Consider the following 25,259-nt stretch of genomic DNA (forward strand, 5'->3'; position numbering starts at 1 on the left):
TGTTCAAGAGATGGCAAAGGCATCCCTTGTTGCTGAAATAAAAGAGAAGTAGGTATTGGATCCTATCTTAATAAAGATTAAGGAAGATGTGGGACAGCAAAAGGTTAGAGCTTTTGAGATTGCTGGCGATGGTATCTTGAGGTACCAAGGCAGACTGTGTGTTCCCAATGTAGATAGATTGCGAGAGAGGATCTTGGCTGAGGCTCATGAGTCACGTTATGCCATTCATTCAGGTTTGAAGAAGATGTATCACAATCTTAAGGATACTTATTGGTGGAACAATATAAAGAAAGATGCAGCCAATTTTGTGGCTAAATATGTGGTATATCAACAAGTGAAGGTTGAGTATTAGCAGCCCAGAGGGTTGTATCAAGAAATTGAATTGCCTGTGTAGAAGTGCGAAGTGGTAATTATGGATTTCATTATCTATCTTCCTCGATCTCAAAATCAATTTGTTTTAATTTGGTCATCATGGATAGGATGACTAAGTCTGTTCACTTCTTGCCAGTGCGGACTAATTATTCAGTAGAGGATTATGTAAAGTTGTTCCTCCAAGAGATTAGGAAGTTGCATAGGATTCCTATTTCTATCATGTCAGATCATGGTACTCAATTCTCATCACACTTTTGGCATTTGTTTCAGAAAGGTTTGGGAACTAAGTTGAGCCTTAGTACTGCTTTCCACCCATAGACGGATGGGCAAGTAGAAAGAACTATTCAGACATTAGAAGATATGCTTCGAGCTTGTATGATTGACTATGGTGGTAGTTAGATCGATCATTTGCCTTTTATAGAGTTTACGAATAGAAATAACAAATACTCTAGTATTGGTATAGCTCTATTTTAGAAGTTGTATGGTAGGAGGTGTAGATCACCTATTGGGTGGTTCAAGGTTGGTGAGGCAGAGATGTTTGGCCCTAATTTTGTTCACCAATCCATGGAGAAAGTGAAGGTGATTTGGTATAGGCTTAAGACTGCTTAAAGTTGCCAAAAGTCCTATGTAGATGTGAGTTGTAGGGAGTTAGAGTTTGAGGTTAGCAATTGGGTGTTCTTGAAGGTTTCTCCCATGAAGGGAGTAATGCAGTTTGGGAAGAAGGAAGCGCTTAATCATAGATATTCCATCCCATACTTGGTCTTGAAGAGGGTCAGTAGTGTTGCATATGAGTTAAATTTTCCTCTTAGTTTGAGCTTCATTTATTAGGTGTTTCAGGTTTCGATGTTGAGGAAGTGCATGGGTGATCTTTTGGCGGTTGTTCATTTGGAGGAGGAGGGTATTTTGGATTCCTTATATTATGAGAAAGTCTCAATTGAAATTTTGGATCGGGAGGTTCGTAGGCTATGAACAAAGGATGTAGGTTTAATAAAGGTTCTATGGAGAAACCAAAAGGTTGAATGAAGTCAAAGAGGACATGAAGTCCAATTATCCATTCTTATTCCCTATTTCGAAAAGCCGTGCTTAAGGTATGTGTTGGGAAAGTATGATTCCTTGATATCATTGTTTCCTAACTTTGTTAAAGGAAATGTCATTATTAGTTGTGTTAAGTCATGCTTGTTTATACCTTGACCCATCATTTGAGGTCGAATGATCCAAGAGAGGGAGAATTAAAACACCCTAGATTTTGGTCCCTTAAAATTTCTTGAGCTTTGAGCTCACTACCTTGGTAAAAACTTCCCTTACGAGTTGTAGGGTGTCGTTATGGGTCCTAGGGACCAAGTCATAACCAAATTAGAGAGTAAGTGGCTAGGTTCTGCTCTATGTATGAGCGACTCACTGAAAGCTGAACATATTATGAGCTGTTAGGTGTAATCATAGGGTGTCTAGTGTAAGTCCCAGTTTAGGTTCTGTGTTGACTATAACTTGACCATACAAGTCATAATGTCCCATTATAAGTGGTTCCATTGATTTGTAAGGATAATAGTATTGAATGCCTTATTGGTACTGCCTTGGTTACAACTCGTGGTGATGAGTCGTAAGGAGTGACTATGAGTCAAGGGTTGACCCGTAGTCAAAGGTGATACTTTTTACGCTTTTAAATTTAGGAAATCCTGGACATTTCCCCTTTTTCCCAAATTGAAACTCATGTCTTATAACCTCAATAGGGTGTCATTAGCACTCAGAAACAAATCAATTAACTTCCCAAACACTCCCAAAAGGCTCTTTAAATTCCCTCAAGCAAGTCAAGCTAGGGTTTTATCAAGTTGGTCATCTAAGGGCTCAAGGTTCAATTCCTCTCCAAATTTCTTGGTGTTTAAGGCATGTTATTCTTCCCTTGTTGTTAATTTTGTAAAAGAATGTGTTTTAATTTTTTGTTCATAATATGTTTATGTTGCTTTTGAAACAAAGGTTTAGGGTTTTGAATGCTTGTTGTTGAACTATGTTTTCCCATGTTTATTCATGCTTTGAATATGGTTTTTGAACGACTGGGTTTGTGGGTATGGTGAATGAACTAGGGAGTTGTGATTTTCCTAAACTTGTGACTTTGAAGTGGTTATAAGCCCAACCTCATAGTGTGAAATTGGTTTTGAGATATGAGAAAGGTGGGAATTTGTAAAATTGATCTAGTCTTCAACTATTGCATGATATAAAGAGGTATTTGAAACATAATGGTCTAATTTAATGGTCAAAGAGAGTTGGTGCCCCCCCCCCCACCTTGTATTAATAAATAAAGGGAGTTGTTTTCCCCCAATTTAATGGATAATTGTTTTGGCATGTTGTTATTACCTTGCAAGTGTAGTTGGTATGATGATATGCCTTAATGTGATTTATGGTTCATGAATGGGATTGTGTGAAAAATGTTTTAATTGGGCAGCAATAAGGGTTGTGTAGCTGAGTGGTGAAAGTAGAGGTTCGACTGACCGATATTGGAAACCACATTGGCCGAAACAAGAGTCAAAATGACTAGGGAGGTTCGAGTCTCCCTTATTATTATTTCATGAGTAAAAAGGATCGAATCCCTCATAAATCATTACATGATCGGGTTCTTTAGTCACCTTAGTATATGTTGGGAGGTTTGAATCCCTCCTGTGCATATATCTGAGGTTATTCTCTGATTCTCGTAGATACACACACTAGGGCCCGACCAGAGGATGAGAACTGGGGCCCATATATCCCTTGGTACTTATTAATGGCAGTTGAGATACACAATCCAGGCTAAAATTTTGAAATACATGTTAAGCCTTTTTCCCTATCCCAGCATATGATCTCTCTCTCTCTCTCTCTCTATATATATATATATACATATATATATATATATATATGTTTATGCATTTGATTATGTGCATTAATTTTGACTGATTTTGGATTGTTGATCATGACATTATGTTATCCTTATCCTTGAGCTTTATGCTAGCTCTCAAACCGCTAACCATCTTCGGAAGATGTATCCCTACATGATGCAGGAATTGTTCATACTTATACTTCCCCTTCTCAGTGATTAGTTTTTGGGATTAGCTCGTAAGTTTACATTGAAGTGATGAGTTTCTATTCATTGGAAGTCTACATTTCATACTTTGTTCTTTTATGTCTCAGACTTTTTAGACTTCTTTTGGCTATAATCGGGGGCATGTCCCGACATTTTGTTGGTATCCAATTTTATTTCATTATTTAGAAGGCTTTGTTTTGACTATTGTGGTTGTTGGGTGGTGTCGGTCGGCCGTTTGGCCGGTCTTCAATGATTGGTTATGGAATACATTAAATGTTTCATAAGCTATTGCACGTTATCTTGTGATATGTTAGAAATTCATCCGACCTTGGGATGTGGTGTGTTTGGTTTGGTTTGGTGCAGGAGATGATCTACGATCCACGTGGGACTTGAGATACCCGTCACGTCCAGGCCCTTGTTTGGATCGTGACACCCAACTTCTTATTAAACCATTTTCCATGATCTCTACCACTCCACAGCTAACCTTTAGCCTGGTCCGACTACCAAAACTTCTTATTTTGCCTTTCACTTATCTCTGCTTGCTTCTTATTTTCCTCTCCACTTGTTTCATATACACCACAATTCTAGAGATGTCCATATACTTGTTCAACAAGGTGTCCTTTCTTTCTAAGATCAAATCATAGGACAACCCAGACGTAAACTTCCTCATTCTAGCTCTCATGCTAGACACTAACTCTAGAGCATAGAACCACAACTGATGAAACATTATGGAATACTCCTTTACTATCATCTAGTCTTGCTTCAAATTTATGATATCCTCATCCTTTTCCTCCTTCAACTTATAAAGAAAAAGGCGATCAATAAAAGCACTAGAAAAGTCATCCCACAAAGCGGACTCAGCATCATCACCCCTAGACTCGTCCCATTCCTCATACCACTGATATGCCACATCATTCACTAATAAGAAGAAAACTCTACACCCTCCACATCAGTAACATATATCACACGAAAAATATTTTCCATATCATTAATGAAATTTTAATGATCATCCTTAATCGTAGAACTAGCAAAGGTTGGAGGATTGAGCCTCATAAATTGGTCAACTCTATTGACCTCAGAAGAACTCATAGTAGCACCAAAAAGACCAAACTAATGTAATTATGATGTCACCAACTGGGTAAATAGAGGAATAAAATGGTGAAACTCAGCATTGGTAATATCTCCTAGATATGACCGAGCAAGAGTGTTACCAGCAGAAGACGGTTCAATGGGAATCAGTGGAACTCCACTAGGGAAATCAAAAGTTGCAACCCTAGATAGGTCTAAACTCTTTGAGTAGGATGAGCCCCATCCACATTGTCGTCAAGTGGGATAGAGGAGTTTCCACAAACATCAGATCTTCTTGGAGGCATGCTCTAAAAATCAAATATATGGGAATTAGAGGAGATTTCAAGATCTTAGACTTTATTGTCCAAAATATAACAATAAGAAAGGGAAACATTCCAAAATGCCCCGTAGCCCCTCCCTTATAAGTGTGGCACGCTACACACTAGTAAAAGAGACTCTACTTGATAAGGCTTTGTGAATACCTAATGACAACAAACCTAGGCTCTGATACTAACTTTGTCATGCCCCAAACCAGGGCTTGGCCATGACAGGTATCTCAATTCCAACAATGACCGAAGACCACCCCTTGTAGCTAGTCAAATAGAATACTATACCACCAACATTAGATGAATTCCAAACCTATAAGAAGATATCATAAGATAAACTCAAAGAATTTAAGATATGTCTATAACTGATAACCAGTAACCGACCAAAAACAACTAACCAACATCACCTAAGTCCACAATAATAAAAGCCTTATAACAAAATCAAAATTCAAAAGTGTCGGGACATGCCCCCGACTCTAACAATAACAATGATAATGTTAATATGAACTCTTCAATTCTAGTTTATGAAAGGAAATTGATGAAATGACCAAGTCTTCCAGAGAAAGGAAGCTCACCACTTCAGCACCATCAACCAACGAATCGATTCGATCCACCTAACACTATGCAGGAAAAGTAAACGTATCTTTGAACCCTGCATCACTTAGGGATACAACATTTAGATGATTAATGGGTTGAGCACTAGCATGTAACTCAGGGATAAGGGATAAAATAATGCAAATTTAAATCCAATTCAAACTATGTGAACACTATCATAAATATATATGAGTAACATGTCGGGATAAGAAACAAGGCTTAGAATGTACTTTAAAACATTAGTTTGGCTTGTGTAGCTCAACCTTCGAAAGAAAGCACCCACGAGCTATTTGGGTCCAGCTCTTCCCTAGATGGAAGGGACCCAGTGTTTGTAGCGACATGAACCATAAGATGTACATATGCACCATGGGAGACTCGAACCTCCCGGCATACAAAGGTGACTTCAGCACTTAATCATGTTATATAATATAGGGTACTCTAACCTCCCAATCATATAATGAGGGGGATTCAAACCACCCGATCATTTAGACCCCCACGTCGACAACCATGGTTTCTAGTATAAGTCCTTCGAGATCCCCACATTCATGAATCAGCTACACAACCCTCATTAAAGCCCAATTAAATCAAGTTTAACATAACCTATTTATTCAACAAAGGACCAACTTTTAAGGTACACCATGGGTGTCATCATACCCTTACACTTGCAAGCTTATCTCTATGTCATAACAATCACATTAGCTTGGGGGAACACCATACCTCAACCCTCTTTGTATTATTAAATCAAATCACAGCCAATAAGTTTTTCAAAATCCATGTTCATTGGTTTACCATTTATGCAATGCATTTACATACGTTAGTGAGGATAAAATTTTAGAATTTTTCAAAGGCAAAAAATTCAGGGTATTACAGATACACAAAGTCCCTATGGATACGACCCTAACCTAGTTGCATTGCTATACTGACTACGATTGCTTTATCTTCAATTTAGAGGTGTATTTTGGGCGTGGATCACAATTTTGGCTCCATTATTGGGGACTATGGTGTTGACTAGATTGAACTTATTGAAGTTCATGGGTTTATTTTTTTTCTTAGTTGGGTATACTCCGGCGTATGCCTAACACCGGGAGTCAAGGAAATCCCATACTCTCTTTGAATTTAAATCTACAAAAAATCCTACAACCTACATGTAGGATGACAAAGACTAAGAGGGATGATATTCCTAAAGGGGTTCATGATGATACACACGAGGTGTGTCCCTCTCCTTAATACAGAGTTGAGGATATTATTGAATGATAAACTAAGGAGTTGTTAGAAAAATCTAGTAATAAGAGAAGGGAAGAATATGCTCAGCATATAGATCGAGAGGTAGAGCTAGCTGAGCAGAGATAGGAAGCAGATCGCAGAATAGCACTTAGTGGTGATCAGAACAGAGTTAGAGGTGGTCGAGCTCAAGTGATCATTGTATACTAGTACTTGCAGCCATATGAGGCTGACTATAACGACTTGGGACGTTGAGCTGGAGAAGACAGAAGCTATTATTCCTCTTATTTTGCCCCTAGATGTTAAGTTTGATATAACCAGTGCTATGATCCAACACTTAAACTTGAAGGGTGTATTTGTGGGTTTTCCTACTGATGGCGCAAATAGGTACTTTGCAAATTCACTAGGATATACAGTTTTTATACAAATATAAGAGTGAATCGGGAGGAAGTTAGATTGAAGTTGTCCCTTTTTTTATGATAGAAGAAGCATGTTAATGGTTATGGGAACTTGCAAGGTCATCTGTCACCATATGGAATGAGTTGCACAGGCTATTCTTGAACTATTTCTTTTCGCCATCCATGATGTTGCAACTTCAAGATGAGATTTGTAATTCCAGGAAGTTTCAATCTGAGTCTATTTACGAGGATTGGTTCAGGTTCAAGAAGAAGTTGAATACACTGCACAACCAACAAATTTCAAGGATGATCTTAATAGAGATATTGAGCCCTGACCATTAGTTCCAGAGCCATGGAAGACATAATATCTGGAGGAGATTTTATGAGACTACACTGGGAGGTAGCTTCTGACATTCTAGACCAAACTTCCTCACCAACTGAGGGTGGAAAACCAGAGAGGCAGAAAAGGGTTCTGGCATTTATGCTATTGGTTCCACCAATGATCATAGAATAGCTGATGATTCTGTATGGTAATAGATTGCAATTCTAAGAAATGATCTTGGGTTCTTGGCTAAGTAGTTTAAGATAGAAAATTCCAAAAAGGTGAACATAGTTGGAATACATATTACAACTTCTAGAGCTTTTATGTCTGAATAAGAAGAGAAGGTTAAGTATCTAGATCGTCCGCTGGAGAGTTTTACGATACCAAGGGCAAAGAAACCAAGGTTGGAACTACTATAGTAATAGATATAGAGATGGTACTAGAGAGCGAAATGGTGATTGGCATATAAGGGATGACAATAAGGAGAAAGAAGACAGATATATTCCACCAAGCAGTCGAGATACAAAATCTAGAATGGAGGCAATATTGATCAAGATGGTCAAGGGTCAATAAAATCAGGAGAAAACCCTTAAATAGATTAAGGCTGACATTTTAGGATTGACCTAGAAGGTTGAATCTCATGCGACTGCTATAAAGTATTTAGAGCATCAATTCGAGAAGATATCAATAACACTGGACCAAAGGCAGTTGGGTACCCTTCCAAGTAACACTATTCGAAATCCAAAAAATGGTGGTCATATTCTTGGTATTACCATACGGAGTGGTATAAATACTATGGATACTTCTTAACCTATTGTAGAAATGCCAAAGAATGTTAAAGCTATTTTTGATGAAACACCTATTGTAGAGTTAAAAAAGGAAACAGGTGGTGATGGTAAAGCTAATAAGGATAAATATGTGAGTGATAGAAGATAGCCAGTAATCAAGTTGGTCCCACATCCACCCCCACCTTTTCCTTAAATATTGAAATAAAAGCAAACAGAAGGGAAGTTTTAAGAAGTTTATGGAAATACTTAAGGACTTGAGCTTGAACATCTATCTCATTAAAGCGCTAAAAGAGATGGCTGGGCATGCTAGGTTTATGAAAGAGTTAGTAACCAAGAAGCGGTGTTCAAGTTTTTAGGACGTGGTCTGCACCATTGTAGTGCAGTTACTTCTAGATCCCTAGCCCAAAAAGAGGTTGATCCCAATATGTTCACAATTCCACGTACAATTGGGACCTCCTTATTTGCTAGATCTCTCTGTTACATAGGATCCAACATATATCTAATGTTGTTGGCCATGTTTAGATAGTTGGGTTTGATTCCCTTCGTGCCAACTACTATGCAAATTTTAATGGTCAATCGCACTATCATAAAGCCTATTAGCATTTCATATGATGCGATGGTAAGAGTAGAAAACCTTATCTTTCCAGCTGACTTTGTGATTTTGGATTGTAAGGTTAATTTCGAGATGTCCATAAGTTTAGAAAGATCATTTATGGATACACGAAGGGAAATGGTTGACATGGAAATTAGGTAACTCAATTAAAATGTTAACAAGGAAGAATTCGCATTCAATGATCGAAAATAATGAAGTAGCCGATCGACATGAGAGTGGTATCGATCATTGACTATGTTAATAATTTATTAGGGTTCTCCTTCAGGTATCTTGATGAATTCTGAGTAATCAAGATACCCACATTGTGTCATGATGTTAACCCAAATATTGAATAGGAGGCAACCTATGGGCTTGTTGGTGAAATCTGAGTAACTAACACAGCCACTTCATGCCACGATGTTAAATCTAGCACTGGGTAGTAGACAACCGACTAAGAAAGGGAAACATTCCTAAATGCCTCATAGCCCTTCCCTTATAAGTGTGGTATGCTATATACTAGTAAAAGAAAATCTACTTGACAAGGCTTTATACACGCCTAAATACACCAAACCTAGGCTCTGATACCAACTTTGTCATGGCCCAAACTAGGGCTTGGCTATGACGGGTATCTCAAGTCCAATAAGGACCAGAGACCATCCCTTGCACCTAGTCAAATAGAATACCATACCACAAATATTAGATGAATTCCAAACATATAACAATATAGCATAATATAAGCTCAAAGAATTTAAGAGATGTCTATAACCGATAACCGGTAACCAACCAAAACTACCAACTAACATCACCTGAGTCCACAGTAATGAACAAAGACTTTTAATAAAATTGACATCCAAAAAGTTTCAGGACATGCCCCTAACTCTGACAATGGAAATGGAAATGATAATGTTAATATGAACTCTACAATTCTAGTTTACGAAGAGAAACTAATGAAATGACCAAGTCTTCCATGGAATGGAATCTCACCACTTCACCACCATCAACTAATGAACCAAGCCGATCCATCTAACACTATGTAGAAAAAGTAAAAGTATCTTCGGAGCCTACATCACATGGGGATATGGTGTTTGGAGACGGTTAGTAGGTTGAGCACTAGTATGTAACTCAGGGATAGGGGATTAAATAATTCAAATTTAAATATGATTAAAACTATGTGAACATCATTATAAACATATATGAATAATATGCCAGTATAGGGAATAAGGCTTAGAATTTACTTTAAAACTTTAGTCTGGATTTTGTAGTTCAACCATCAAAAGAAGGCACACACGGGCTATTTAGGTCCAGCTCTTCCGTAGATAGAAGGGCCCCAGTTCCTGTAGACACCTAAACTAGAAGATGTAAATATGCACCGTGGGGGACTCGAGAGGCAGAAAGGGGTTCTGCACTTATGTTATTGGTTCCACCAGTGACCAGAGAGTAGTTGTTGATTTTGTAGCTCAATAGATTGCACTTTTAAGAACTGATTTTGGGTTATTGACCAAGTATTTTGTGACAAAAATTCCAAAAAGGTGAACACAGTTGGCACACAGGGTACAACTACCAGAGCTTATGAGTCTGAATTAGAAAAGGAGGCTAAGTATCTGGATCATCAGCTGGAGGGTTTCCAATCCCAAGGGCAAGGAAACAAAGGTCAGAACTACTAAAGTAATAGATACAGAGATCGTGGTAGGGATCGAGATGGTGATTAGTGTATAAGGGATGACTATAAAGAGAAAAGAGGTTGGTATATTTCACCAAGCTGCTGGGATATAGAATCTAGAATGGAGGCGATGTTGACCAAGCTGGTCAAAGGTCAAGAAAATCAGGAGAACAACCTTAAGGAGATTAAGGATAAATTTAAGGATTGACCTAGAAGGTTGAATCTCATGTGAATGCTATCAAGTAGTTAGAGCCTTACTTTGAGAAGATGTCAGCAACACTAGACCAAAGGCAGTTGGGTACCCTTCCAAGTAATACTATTTAAAATCCAAAAAATGATGGTCATATTCTTGGTATTACTACATGGAGTGGTATAACTACTATGGTCCTTCTTTACCTATTGTATAAATGCCAAACGATGATGAAGCTATTATCGATAAAACACCTATTGTAGAGTTAGAAAGAGGAACGAATGGTGATAGTAGAGATAATAAGGATAAAGGTACGGGTGATGGAAGTGATCCATTAATCAAGTCGGTCACACGACCACCCCCACCTTTCCTCAAAGACAGAAATAAAAGCAATATGAAGGAAAGTTTAAAAATTTTATTGAAAAAATTAAGGACTTGAGCTTGAACATCTCTCTCCTTAAAGCATTAAAGGAGATGTCTGGGTATGCTTGGTTTATAAATGAGTTAGTGACCAAGAAGTGAGGGAAAGTTTTTAGGATGTGGATGTTCTACACCATTTTAGTGTAGTTACTTCGAGATCTCTGGTCTAGAAAAATGGTGATCCCAGTGTTTTCACAATTCGATTTATAATTGGGACCTCCTGATTTCCAAGATATTCTATAACTTAGGAGCCAGCGTAAATCTGGTATTGCTGGCCATGTTTAGACAGTTGGACTTGAGTTCTCTGTGGCAACTATTATGCGAATATTGATGGCCATTCGCACTATCAAGTAGCCCATTAGCATTTCATATGATAAGATAGTAAGAGTAGATCACCTTATTTTTCTAGTTGATTTTGTTATTTTAGATTGTAAGGTCGATTTGAAGATGCCCATAAGTTTAGAAAGATCATTTATAGCTACAAAAAAGGAAATGGTAGACACAGAAAAGGGTGAACTCAAGTCCAAAGTTAACAAGGAAGAAGTCACATTCAATGTCTAAAAATAATAAAGAAGCCAACCGACAATAGAGTGGTATCGATCATTGATTGTGTTGATGACCCATTAGGGTACTCCTTCGAGTATCTTAATGAATTCTGAGTAATAAAGATACCCATTTTGTTCCATGATGTTAACTCAAATATTAAATGTGAGGCCACCCATGGGCTTGTTTATGAAATCTGAGTAACTAACATACCCACTTCGTACGCGCGTTAAATCAACCATTGGATGGTAGGCAACCCACTATTTTAGTGTTCTCTTTATTTGTTTTATTTTAGTAGGTTTATAGCTTATAGACGAACCTAAAATGTGGTAAGGTTGAAATATTTGTAATGTTCTAGGTAAGGAGACTGTGTGACAAACCCACAAGGTCATAAGTCTTACATGGGCCAGTTAAAGTTTTGCGATAAGAAAAAACATGAAATTTTAAGAATGTTAATGGAAAATTCTAGACATCGAAACGAACTAATAAGTACCATGGTAAGTAGAAAAATGTAGAGTCGAGAGATTATAGGAAAGTGAGCCAAAAATTATGGCCTACATGCGATCACCACATACAGACCATATTTACCACATATCGCCCGCATGTGGTAGACGTAAGTGGCCAGTTAGTAGGCCCAAGTTTTATTTACAATTTTGGGCCCACCCATTCTTAAATAATACCTAAATCATCCCCTTGATATTTAAGCCATGTTTAACTCATTTTAACTTTTCAAATCCTCAAAATTTCATTCTTTCCCTGAAAATCTCAATTTCCCTCTCTAAGTATAAACTTTCCTCACACTTAGAAAAAGGTTAAATTGGCACTTGTTTGTGGTACCAACATGTCCAAAAGTTCTAAACATATGGTCTAACTTTGAGTTTACTTCACTTCTTTGTAGTGCACTTCTAATTTTTCATCTAAAAGGTAATGTTCTTGGCTCCTAGTCTTAGTACTATATCTTAAAATTGAAAACAAATACTTGGTATGGTTATTTACATGCACTATATATTGTTACCAAATAATTTTCTATATATAAGGCTTGAACAATATTAGAATCTTAATAAAGGGTGCGGTTTCTAGATTCAACCTTAATGTTCTGCCCTAACCCGAAGTGGTACTCAAAAAAAGTAGGGGAATACTTAGAGTTGGCATGATGGATGGTAGTGATAACTATAATTCTTGATAAATGTATGCATGTTGGACACGTCGGGACTAAATTCAAGTTTAGGCATGTGAAAATTGAAGGAAAATTTAGACTTACCAAATTTTGAGTTTTTCTTCAAATTTTGCAATCCTTCATTCTCTGTTAGAAACTAGCGCTTGGTTGTTCAGGTAAACATGGATCCTAAATATTAAAATAATAAGTTTGTTTCATCTAGGAGATGGGATGATTCTCATAGCCCAATAGCTCTGTGGAGGAGTACCCTATTATACAGCTTAGAGCAACGGCAGCTGGGGCGACGCACCAAGTGACTAGAGGCTAGATGCTTGAGGAAGCTAAGACTATTATTCTGGGCACTATGGGTGCGTGGCTTCTAGATGAACCATAGGGGGCAAAACGCCAGCCTTTACTCGGCCTAGGTTATATACTAAGGATATTCAGGTTGTCCAGGAAGCTTTTGACCAACTAACAATGAAGTCATCTTGGAGATAACCCTTATACTCTTCTCCGCTGAATGATGCTACTGCTACTAAGGACGGTGAGGATGGTGATGATGATGCTTTTAAGAGACGTATGGCAGATAGGTTCACAGTGATTGATGCATTAGATATAGGAGGTATTAGAAAAAATGACACTTTGAGAGAAGGATACGCTTTCTCATAAAGAGCCATATGATAGTCATCCCTCTGGTCATACCCCTAGTTGTTTAGACATCACCTTCACGTGGTCCTAGATGCTTTGATATATTTACCGAGAATGACGAGAAGGTCCTCATTATTGGGACCAAGAGAGGCCACAAGGGGGAAATTCAAGATCCTTATTTACCATTTGAGAAGGCCCTAAAATAGGCCAAACATGAGTCGAGAGTGGTTGATTTCATTGATAGGTAAAGGTGTACCGAGATAGTAGGGGTTATCTTTTAGTAATGCACCGCCACCACAACCGCTTCCGCTAGTGGATATACCCTCACATAGTGTTGATGATGAAATTGATGCCTAGTTCATCCCAAGTATGCCCTTACTTTCCTTTGTTTTACTTTATTCTATGCATCAGGTACAGTGTGCATTCTTTTAGTAGGGTATGGTTGCAAAACCAGCATGTCTAGGTTTAAAATTTATTTCTTGATATGTTTTGTTTTGTATTGTGATGTGTTTTGTTGTTTAACTAGGTGATTTTTAAGTCTTTAAGGCACTTGACATATTTTGATTTTGATTTTTTTAGAAAAATGATACCACTCCAAATTTTGTTTTTGAATTGTGCGTGATGTATATATGTGTGACCTTCATCGATCTTTGTATGGCATTAGGATTAGGGACATAATAATTATATCTAAAAATTTCATGAACCGAATAGGTAGTAGCTTTGTTATATAGTCATGTGCCATGTTCGTGTGAGATACTATATTAGTTTTCTTTGTGTGTTAAATTCAGAACTTTCCTTGTTGGTCTTGCCTAGGTTGTAGAATAGTTGGTAAGGAAAAGATCATAAACCCTTTTAGATTGTAATCCATTTAAGAGACCTTTCTATTGAAAGAGTATTCCTTGATCCCTCTTTTGAGACTTTTATCCTATTTCCTTGTTTTCACCTTTCACCTTCCTATTTGTGTTACAATGAACTTATTTAAGATCTGTTCCTCTTTGGACATTATGCATCTCAACTCAGCCAGATTGCCTAAGTTGAGGAAGGCTATTATATGGATGTGTAATGTATAGTGGGTATGAAGAAGGGAAAAATAAAAGAAAAAGAAAGTAGGGTTGGATGTGGTAGCAAAATAAAAGCATAAGAAAAAAAAAGAAAAATTAGGAAAAAGAAAGAATAAAGAAACCACACCCAACTTGAATGTGCATAAAAGAATAAAAGAGAGAAATAAGGGCAGAAATAAAGTGCAAATGGTAAATAAGTAACACCCTAAAGTTAGTGTAGTGCCAAGGAGGCTTAGTCACTTGATATCCATATGTACCATACCAACCCCTCAAGCCTACATTAAAAGCTAAAAAAAGTCCTATAATGATACTAACTTGACTGTATGAAAGCTTAGGTGTAGAAAATAAGGGCAATCCTATGGTATTTGACATGCATATATTGTAATTTCTATAGGTTCTCTTGATCGTCCCCATATTGACCTGCTTGATTTCATAGATTAGTGAGGGGGACTTTTTTTAATGGGAGGGAACATGGGTTATGTTGCTAGTTGCATACTATTTTGGGTAAGTGTGACTTGTATATATTCAAACTTGTTTGTTGCTAATGCAATTGCCATAACTTGATTTCTTTATGTAACACTCTTGTACTTTATTTATACACGCATTTGGTTTTCACTTGTGGTGTGGGAGGGGATAATGATTTTGAACTTAAGATGACGATTGACTACCTTGGATATATTAGTTTCTCCTAGTTAAGTATCATGTGTTTTTGTTTTGTTTTGTTGCCGGAGGACATACAACGTTCTAAGTTAAAGTTGTTGATGTGCTATAAATTTATAGCACTTTTGATGCTTCAAACTATGAAATATGCATGATTCTTAGGTTGTTTTGTTAGATATGATGTGTTTTAGGTATGTTTTGTAGGAAATTAGGTTCTGGATGCTAAGTTCAAGAAAAATTTGAAAAATAGAGTTTATGGCTATTTACTTGGGCATTTTTGGGCGTTTGTGGAACTTATCAGGTGTATGTGACCAAAGCATGTACCAGAAATTAAAGTCTAGAGGCTTGGTTGTAGGAATTTGAGAATTTTAGAAATTAACTGGGTGTTGCGCCCAAGAGCATACACAAGTGTACGTGGTCTCATCAAATATTAAAATGGCCCTTTAGAAGCCAAGTATCAATCTCTCAGGGACTAGTGTTAAGAAACTATCCAATTTTAGTTTAACTATAAAGATTAAAGTGGTGTAAAATTAATTGAAACAGTTTTAGAGTTGTAAACTAATGTAAAGTAAACAATGCAGAAAAGTAAGAGATTGGAAAATAAATAAATAGAAACCCAGGGTTAATGGACTGCGAACAATCATACTAAGCTATTGAACTTCATTGGTTAGATTACTTACCTTGGTTGTTGATTTACAGGCTTTATAGTATGATCATGGTCTCCTGATCCTATAATCTTCTACCTAACTGGACATTACAACTACGTCGTTAAGTAGGGATGCAATAATCTATTTAGATGCATTAAGGTGTCATCCTGCAAGTGAACCAAACAAGGTTTCTAGGTATATCCCTATCCTAGATGCTAATTTAAATCCCTTATTTTATAAAAGAATAAGAACCTTGGTCTATTTACCCTCATATTATATCTTTTTATTCCCGCTCCCGAGCTCACAAAGACAACAATAGATGTATCTTAAGGGTAGATAATTCTTAAAATAAATATAAAAAGGATAAATAAACAACCAAATATGATAATCAATCAAAAACAAATCAATTCAAAGCAATAGTAATCATGTTCTTGGCCTTAACCCTAAAAAAGGGCTTTTAGCCACTCATGGACATAATCGTAATCGCAAAGATAGAAAACATGTTAAAGTTCATAAATAAACTAAAGATAGAAGAAACATAATTGAAGTGTTTTCCATCCCCTCTCCAAGTTTCAAATCTGCCCAAGCTCTCTAACATCAAGTTCAAGAGTCCTATTTATAGGAGGGCAATTTGGTCATTGGTGGAATAGGGTCTACGATGCACTGCCCATTCCCATGGAATAGGGTATGGGATACACTGCTCATTCCAACGAAATAGGGTGCATGAGATGGAGCCATAGCTCCGCATTGGTCAGTTTAAGGGAATAGGATTTGCACCATGTTGGTCAGTTCAAGGGAATATGGTATGCATTGTAGGGCTATCGCTGACCCTTACTGGAAAGTCATCTTGTAAGCCACATTTTTGTCCTTCCATCCCAAGCCTTGTGGTGTTGTTTCCACTTGATTTACAGCTTTTTTATCATCCATGTTTCATCAAAATCAACTCACCAAGAATCCTGTTACATCAAACACCGAGGATTAGAGCTCAAAACTACACAATATCAAGGACAATGAACTAGAAACTTAAGCTAAAAACTAGTTTTGCCCGTTCTGATCTTTAACTTCCTGTTTGACTCTAGGCTTAATAAAATTGCACTTTAAACTCTATAAACACGTTTTTCCACACATAATTCGACAATAATACCATTAGGAACTCATTAAACACATTAGAATCTATAGAGATCAACTAGATAAACACCTAGCTTAAGCTAGTAACACTAGTTTTCTCATTTGAATCTAAGTGACCGAATTGACTACTAACTTGTTTAAAGACACCTTAAACATAGTAATCAAGTACTTAAACACTTATATACTCAATTATATCATTATTGACTCATTAATCACACACGTAGTCCTCAAAAAAAGACTAAATAAGCCCGAATAACAACTCTGAGATACATAAATCCACCTCAGATCACTGAGTCCACTTGTGGAATATATATAGTATTTGCGGACAATAGATGGCTAAGGTAAGTGCCAGAATCCAAGATCTAGAGAGTGCAAAGCTTTAGAAAAATATTTGGCACTCATCGGGGTTCACTTGTGGACTGTATGTAGTATATATGGGGCGTATATGCCCAAGTAAGTGGCCACCAACTCCAATTTTACTTTTTAATCTGAAATTTTATTTTTAGGGTTTCCTCATGTACTATGTGTACCCTTTTTGTGTTTTTAGTAAAGTTTATGCATTTTGGTATTAGTTTATATACTTTGACATATTGTGATCTTTGGAATTCTTGTATTGGAGATTTTGGTTGATAATTAAGTTCTTGACATTGGGTTTTGATCATTTACTATTGTGATACTACTTTTATGCTTTCAATTATGAAATCCATTGGCAGTTTCACAAGCTTGAGTGGCTAAAACCCTTTGCTAGGGTTATGGGAACCCTAGTGGATTGATAAAGTAGGTGAAGTGTAAAGTTGATTCAAACTGATATGCTTGTATTGTATTATCTTCACTTTAGTAGTTGTTTTAGCAGTTCCAAATGTTAGGATCCTACCTAGATATTCCTATTCAATCTAAAAAGGGAGTAGGGACTAGGAAAAGATAATAACAACAGTAATTTGAGAGTTAATTACTGAAATAAGCTTACTAGTATTTTCTTCTTAAGATGATTAGATTTTATATAATAACTTGAGACCCACAAGGTGATAGTTAACTGGGATCTAGTATAAGGGTTAGAATGCGACATCTTGAGAGTCAAATGGTAAAGGGTGAAATCCATCGATGATTCCACAAGACAGATAGTGGTATATAACTTATCATATTCTTCATACAAGGTACTGGGTTGGTTCAGCTAAGCACTATAAACTTATGAATTCGAGATGACAGGGGGGAAATAATCCTAGTGTTCATATCCTATTTAATTTAATCAAAGTATGCAGTTTTTTCCTTACAGTTACTTGATACTACAAAACCCTTCATTTAATTTCTGTATTTACCAGATGATTCCAGCAAAAGAGAGTTATGATACCCGTAGTCCCTATGGGTATAACCAAGTTGGGTTACTATACTGACTATGATTGCTTTATCCTTTGGAGGTGTAGTTTGGGCATGGATCATGCTCCACACTTTAAGAGATTATGTAGTTTTTCCAAGCTTTCCAAGTGTGAGTATTTGATTGAGTTTGTGTTATTCCTTAGATATGGGGTGTCTAAGAAAGGGATTATGGTAGACCTAGCTAAGATTGGGGTGCTTTGTGATTGGGATAGACATATATCTTTGACTGAGGTTCATAGCATCATTGGTTTGGCCAGTTATTATAGAATATTTGTTGTGGGTTTTACTACTACTTTAGCCCCTATAACCAGTTTAACTCAGAAGAAGGTTCTATTCTAATGGTCTGAAGAGTATGAGATAAGCTCTAGAAAAATCATGGACTTTCTCACTTCAACTCCTATTTTAGCTCTTCCTATTGAGAACGAGGTATTCCTCATATTCATTGATTCTTATAGTGTTGGTTTATGTTTTGTATTGATATAGTAGGGTCACATTATTATTTATGCTTCTTGACATCTTAAGGTGCACAAGCACAACTACCCTACTTATGATTTGGAGTTGGTGGTGGTATTTTTATACTTAAGATTTAGAGGCATTATCTTTATGGTGTGTATTTTGAAATTTCCACCGATCATCGCAGAGTTCAGTATCTTATAACCCAGAGGGAGCTTAATACTAGCAACGTTGATGGATGGAGTTGCTTAAGGATTATGATATTTCAATCTAGTATCATCTGAGCAAGGTAAATGTGGTAGCAAATGCCTTGAGTTGGAAGGTAGTGAGTATGGGTAGATTGGCTTGTATTTTAGTTTTGTAGAGGTTGTTGAATGAGACATTCGGTCCTTAGGCAAATTGATGGTTTGCTTTTATATTTCATACTCTAGGAGATTTTGGCTAGTTTGGGGGTAAGGTCCTCCCTATGTGAGAAGATTCGACATCACCATTTTGAGGATAGTAAGCTTTTTTTACTTCTTGATTAGGTGTTGAGTGGTGAGTTCGAGAGGAAAACCATAGATTCTAAGGTTTGTTTGAGATTTGAGGGGTGCATTTATTTTCCAAAGATTGATGACTTGATTTAGTTGATTTTGCATGAGGCTCACAACTCTAGATATTTCATTCATCCAAACACAGTCAATATGTATAGAGACTTAAGACAACATTATTGGTGGAGTGGTATGAAGAGAGATGTGGCAAACTTTCTAGCTCATTGCCAGTGTTGTCAGTAGTTATGGGACGAGCATCAACAACCAGGTGGTTTGATTCAGAGGTTTCCCATTCCCTAGTGTAAATAGGAGAAGATTAATATGGATTTTGTTAGTGGTTTGCCTCATACTTCCCATGGTTCTAATAGTGTTTAGGTTATTGTGAACCGTTTGACCATGTCAACATATTTTATTCCTATTCAGATGTCCTTAAGTGTTAAGAGATTAGCCTATATCTATGTTTGGGAGATAGTCTTTTTGTATGGTGTGCCCATTTTTATTATTTTAGATTGTGTTTCCATGTTAACTTTAAGGTTTTGGAGAGCATTTCAGGAAGAGTTAGGTACTCAGGTTGATCTTAGTACAACCTTTCATCTGCAGACAAATGCTCTATCAGAGTAGACTATTTAGGTTCTTGAGGACATGCCAAGCCTGTTTTATGGATTTTTTAGGATAGTCCAAGTTGCACTTATCTTTGGTAGAGTTTGTATATAGTAAAAGAGATTATTCGAGTATTGAGATGATTCCTTTTGAGGATTTATATGGTGAGAGATGTTATTCTTTGGTTGGATAGTTTGAGATATTGGAGGTTAGGCCTTATGGTACTGATTTTCTTCAGGAGTCATTCGATAGAGTTAGGGTGATTCAGGATAGGTTGAAAGCGGGTTAGAGTAGGCAGAAGGCCTATGCAGATCATAGGATTTGTTCCTTAAGTATTGGATTTGGTGATTGTGTATCTCTTTATGATCACCTATGAAGGGTGTGATAAGGTTTATAAGGAAGGGCACACTCAGCACTAGATATATTGGATATTTTGAGATTCTCTGCACAGTTGGGGAGGTGTCTTATGAGTTAGCTCTACCTCCAGATTTTTTCATTGTTTATCTTGTTTTTATTGTCTACATATTGTGGTGATACATTCCAGATCCATCTCATGTGCTTAGATATGATTCAATAAGGTTTGATGAGTGTTTGACCTTTGCCAACGAGCCTATGCTCATTTTGGTTAGTGATGTCTAGTGGGTGCACACTAGAGACATTACTGTAGTTAAGGTTCAATAGAGACATTGCCTAGTTGAGGAGGTCACTTGGGAGATCGACATCAATACGTTGACTCAATATCCTTACCTATTCGATACTTCAGGTATATCCTAATTCTTAACTTATACGGATGAAAATTCCTTTAGTGGATATTATAATGACCCGTTTAGGTCATTTTTTGTATTTCCACTTATTTTTGTCATTAGACCCTTTCTATAGCTTCCCCAAGTCATTTATGACTTGCTAGAGCTGACAGTTAAGTTATTGGGCAGTTCGTTTGATTTTTAGAGCTAATTTCCTATTTTGAAGCCTTTGTTGGTCCCAAATGGCCACCGGATGGAAACTTCCATAAACAATCTCAAATTCAAATTTTGACAATGCCAGCAATTCCAAAATATCAATTTCTAGCTAGGTGGACCTTTGGTTTGGGTACCAAGATACCCTGGCTCACTTTGACCTATAGGTCAAAGAGTTAAGAAAATAAAATATGGGTATGGGACCTATATTTGGTCAAAACAACCTCAAATGGAAAACCTGATTGCGCCATTATGTTCAGAACATCGAATTTGGTAAGGTTTCATAGTTTGTTATCATATATGAGATTTTGAATGAAACTCGAGCACCGGGTCTAGACCATTTTGGACTGGGAAAATCTGGTGCATCAGAAAATTTGGTGCCACTGCAATCGCGAGGCTTTAGTCACAATCGTCGTTCATGTATGTAGGCCCCATATAGTGTGATCACGATAGGGACACCCGAATAGCTAGATTGGGTATAAAAGGACACCATTTCTATGATTTTGGCCATTCTTTGGCATTTCCTTGAGAGGTTAATACCCTAAATAGTGTGAGAACTTAAAATTGAGGCTTGTTGGTTAACATTTATTTTGCAACTATCTTCCGATTTGAGTTAAGAATTCACCGTTTTCTTGGTGAAATTTCTTGATTTATTTCCCAAAATCTCAAAACCTTAAGGGTTTTATTTGAACCTCAATTTATCTTTGTTTTCACTAATTTTTAGGGTAATGATTCCTTGAGCATGTAAGAATGTTTGGTTGGTTTTGAAAATGTGATTTCCATAAGTAGGACCTATATGAGGTTTTGATGTGATTTTTGGACTCAAAATATAATAGTGCAATATGGGTATTGTTATTCTCATATTGATAAGTAAAATATTTTTATGATAGCTTGGCATCTTGTGGAGGAATCTCAGAAGGGAAAAGCCATAGTTTAGCGGATCATTGATCTTTCTTCGGTATCAAGATAGGCTAGGTTTATTCCTTGTTAGATTGAGCTACTTCATAGTATGTTTATGCTATAGTGTTGGATTTGGGATGGGTTTTAGGTGTTGTATTTATGAAATATAAGACTTGGGTTAGTTGGACTGATTAGGCTAATTTGAAATAGTAGAGTTGAAACACTTGTCTTGTTTCCTTATGCCTTAGGTAAATTGAACTTCATTACTCATGTTTAGCATGAGAATTCCTTAGATTACTTATAAAGGCTGCCTTAGTTCCCACCAGACTTAGTAAAAGTTCTTGAGAAGAATCTCTACCTTTGAGATATTTGTGGCTTGCTATACATCTAAGAGTTGATTTAGACACCTTAGCCTAGTCCGGGGTAGAATTTAAATTATAATGTATTTCAGTGATTTAGAAGTGGGCTCTTTGACCCACCTTAAGCCAAGATTGATGGATAGTTCTCTTGAAACCCTTATACTCTTACTAAATGCCTAGAGAATACCCTTTTTGAGGCGATATTGAGAAACCTTGGCACGTATTGGTTATGATTAATGACATTGGAAGTAATGCCGAACGATTATTCCATATGTATGATTTATTGGTTAAGTTTATGATAAGTTATTGCCTATGCTATTACTTATGATTATGATCATGCTAGTGATCATGCTAGAAAATACTCTTATTGATGATGTTACCAATTGTGTTTTTAATTGTGCTAGAAGTCATGCTTATTAATTATATGGTAAGCTATGGTATTAATTATGCTAGAAATCATGATACTTGACTATATTGGCACTTATTACAATGTTTATATACCCAGTTCAATAAGGTGAAATTACTATGATAATTATATATTCGGTTTAATTCCAGTGGATGATGTTGATATTGATTATACTCGGTTTAATTCCCTAGGATGATGATGATATTGATTATATTTGGTTCGATTCTGGAGGATGATTATGATTATATACACTCGAAAAGGCCAGAGGATGATTATGATGATATATATGATGATATTGTTGAATATCCCAACCGGTTTGAGTCTGTCTATACGTATTATGCTATGATGATATATTTATTATGATATGACAACATTGGGGTGTGAAATCGACAAACTAGTTAAGTCTAAAATAAAGAACTAGTTGTGTGTATGATATTAATAGACTTTAGTGATAAATATTGTCTAGTTGCTAAATATTGGTTAGATGACAAATATTATCTATTTGCTAAATGTTGGTTATTTTCTAAATAATGACTAAATCATAAGTGATGTTTAGTTAATAAAAGATGATTAGTTAATTAATGTTTTTAAGTGATAAATGAGGACTAAAGGTTATATGATGACTACTAATCAAATGAATTACTTAATTAGAGATGGTTAACTAATAAATGGTGATTAGCGAGTATCAACGATAAGGTTGATAAATGATGGTAATATTATGGAATATGGGTACATTGTTAAATGTTGGTAAATGACTGATTGATGATAAATGATGGAATGATGGATAAACATCAAATTGGATATTTGTGAGCAATTAGTGATTGCTTTATTCTATCTTTGAGTGTATTCTCCTAGCGTATGGGAGTCTGCGATGAGTTATTTAATTTTTGCGTCAATTGGCGTATGGGATTTAATTTTGTAGTTTTTGATTACTTGTGTGATGCCTTGTGATGCATTATTATTTTGATTTATTTACTTATATTGCACGGAAATGTTGGCATGTGTTAATGCCTTGTGAAATATTATTATTCCGGATAAATTAATTATTATGTACAACAGTATTGAGATGATTTAGGTTCATATTTGTACCTTGACTTTGTTATGTTATCTTGCATTTTATCATATTTATATCATAATTTAACTCAGTCGGCCGATGATACCTTCTAAGTACCCGTAGTTTTGGTACTCATACTGCACTTTTGTACCTTTTTAGTATAGATGCAAGTACTATTTATCATTGTTTATCATTGATCATGTTGTGTTGATTTTTTTAGAGATAGGGTGAGATCTTTAAGTCGAAGTCACCCATTTCCCAATATACATTTTGATATTTAGACTTTTGTAATTAAGACAAATGTTTTTGACTATTCTAAGTCTTTGAATTGTAATACTATTAGATTCTCTTTTACTAGCTCTACCAGGTCATGGGATGGTATGTTGCATTGATTGTTTTATCTACTTAGAACTCTTTGCTTATTTATAAGTATGTTTTTCATTTTCATCTATGATTGGAAATTTTTCACCAAGGTAACCCATTGTGTTTAGCTTCGAGTAACAGTTTTGCTTACCTACTCACGGGACAGAGCAGGTGCCATCATGACTCGTAAATCAGGTCGTGACATATTCCCTACTAATTTGTTTGGTATGCCTCCAGATTATCATATTGACTTTGCTATTGATGTTGAGATGAGTACCAAGATGTCACGCCTCAAATCCTATTATGGCAGACTGGCACCCGTAACCGGGGAGGCCTGGGAGAACCAGCTCATAACCTTATACTTCCCATGCATACCTCTATGACAACCCGAAATTCGAATAGCATCATGTCACATATAAAAGGAAATAATCACCTGTATAAGCTTGAGCACACATATATAAGTATATACAATACTTGGCCATTGGAGCCATCACGTCTATTAACAAAACACCACGTTGACTGTACATTAGGTCTACAAAGCCTCTAAACAATACATTAGGTCCACGTTGACTCTTTGCTCCGATATTGGATTATGGTGAAATTGGTATCGTTGGAAGGATAATGAAAAGGGATTTCATTTCATATAATGTAGGCCACCCAGTTCGTCCTGTACAAGGAGTTATGATCATTTGAAGTTGACCCTAAAAATCTATTTTGATAGGCTGAAGTAAAACGAGTATGACTCCTTACTTAGACTTTGGATTTGGATGAAACTAATTGAATGGGAAAAAGACTCAAAGATATTTCTTTTCATAGGTCGTATATCTCCCATTTCATTATATTAAGGGAGTTATGATCGTTCGAAATTGACCCAAAAATCTAGCTAGCCTCAGTAGTTTGTGTGCAGGAAATTTTCCTGCACATTTACTATTCCCAAATATCCCGGCCACCGTTTTATAGTTTTGAACGTGCTCGATTATATCCGAAACCTACCCATTTTTGGATATATTTATATCGTTGGAAATCTTATTCAATAACCTTCGCATGGAACCATCGACGGGAAAATTTCGGTATAAATAAAATAAAAAAATTAATTCCATAGAAATAAGACAAATACACGTACTTGAATACACCAATACACATACTTTAATACGGGGTGTTACATCCTCCCCTCTTTAGGACATTCGTCCTTGAATGTTAGCGTAGTTATTCAACCGAAACAAGTTCAAGTCCATCATTAATTTTCACATCATCATATAAATACTATGCATATATAAAAAAAACTTACTTGTTAATGTTCTAACTCCGTTTCTTGAACTTCCTCATCATCTTTGAACAAATGAGGGTACTTAGATTTCATTGCTTCCTCAGCTTCCCATGTAATCTCTTCCCTTTGACGATTTCTCCAATGTACTTTCACA

The sequence above is a fragment of the Capsicum annuum genome, chromosome 7 (assembly GCF_002878395.1).
Source record: "Capsicum annuum cultivar UCD-10X-F1 chromosome 7, UCD10Xv1.1, whole genome shotgun sequence".
Classification (NCBI taxonomy): domain Eukaryota; kingdom Viridiplantae; phylum Streptophyta; class Magnoliopsida; order Solanales; family Solanaceae; genus Capsicum; species Capsicum annuum.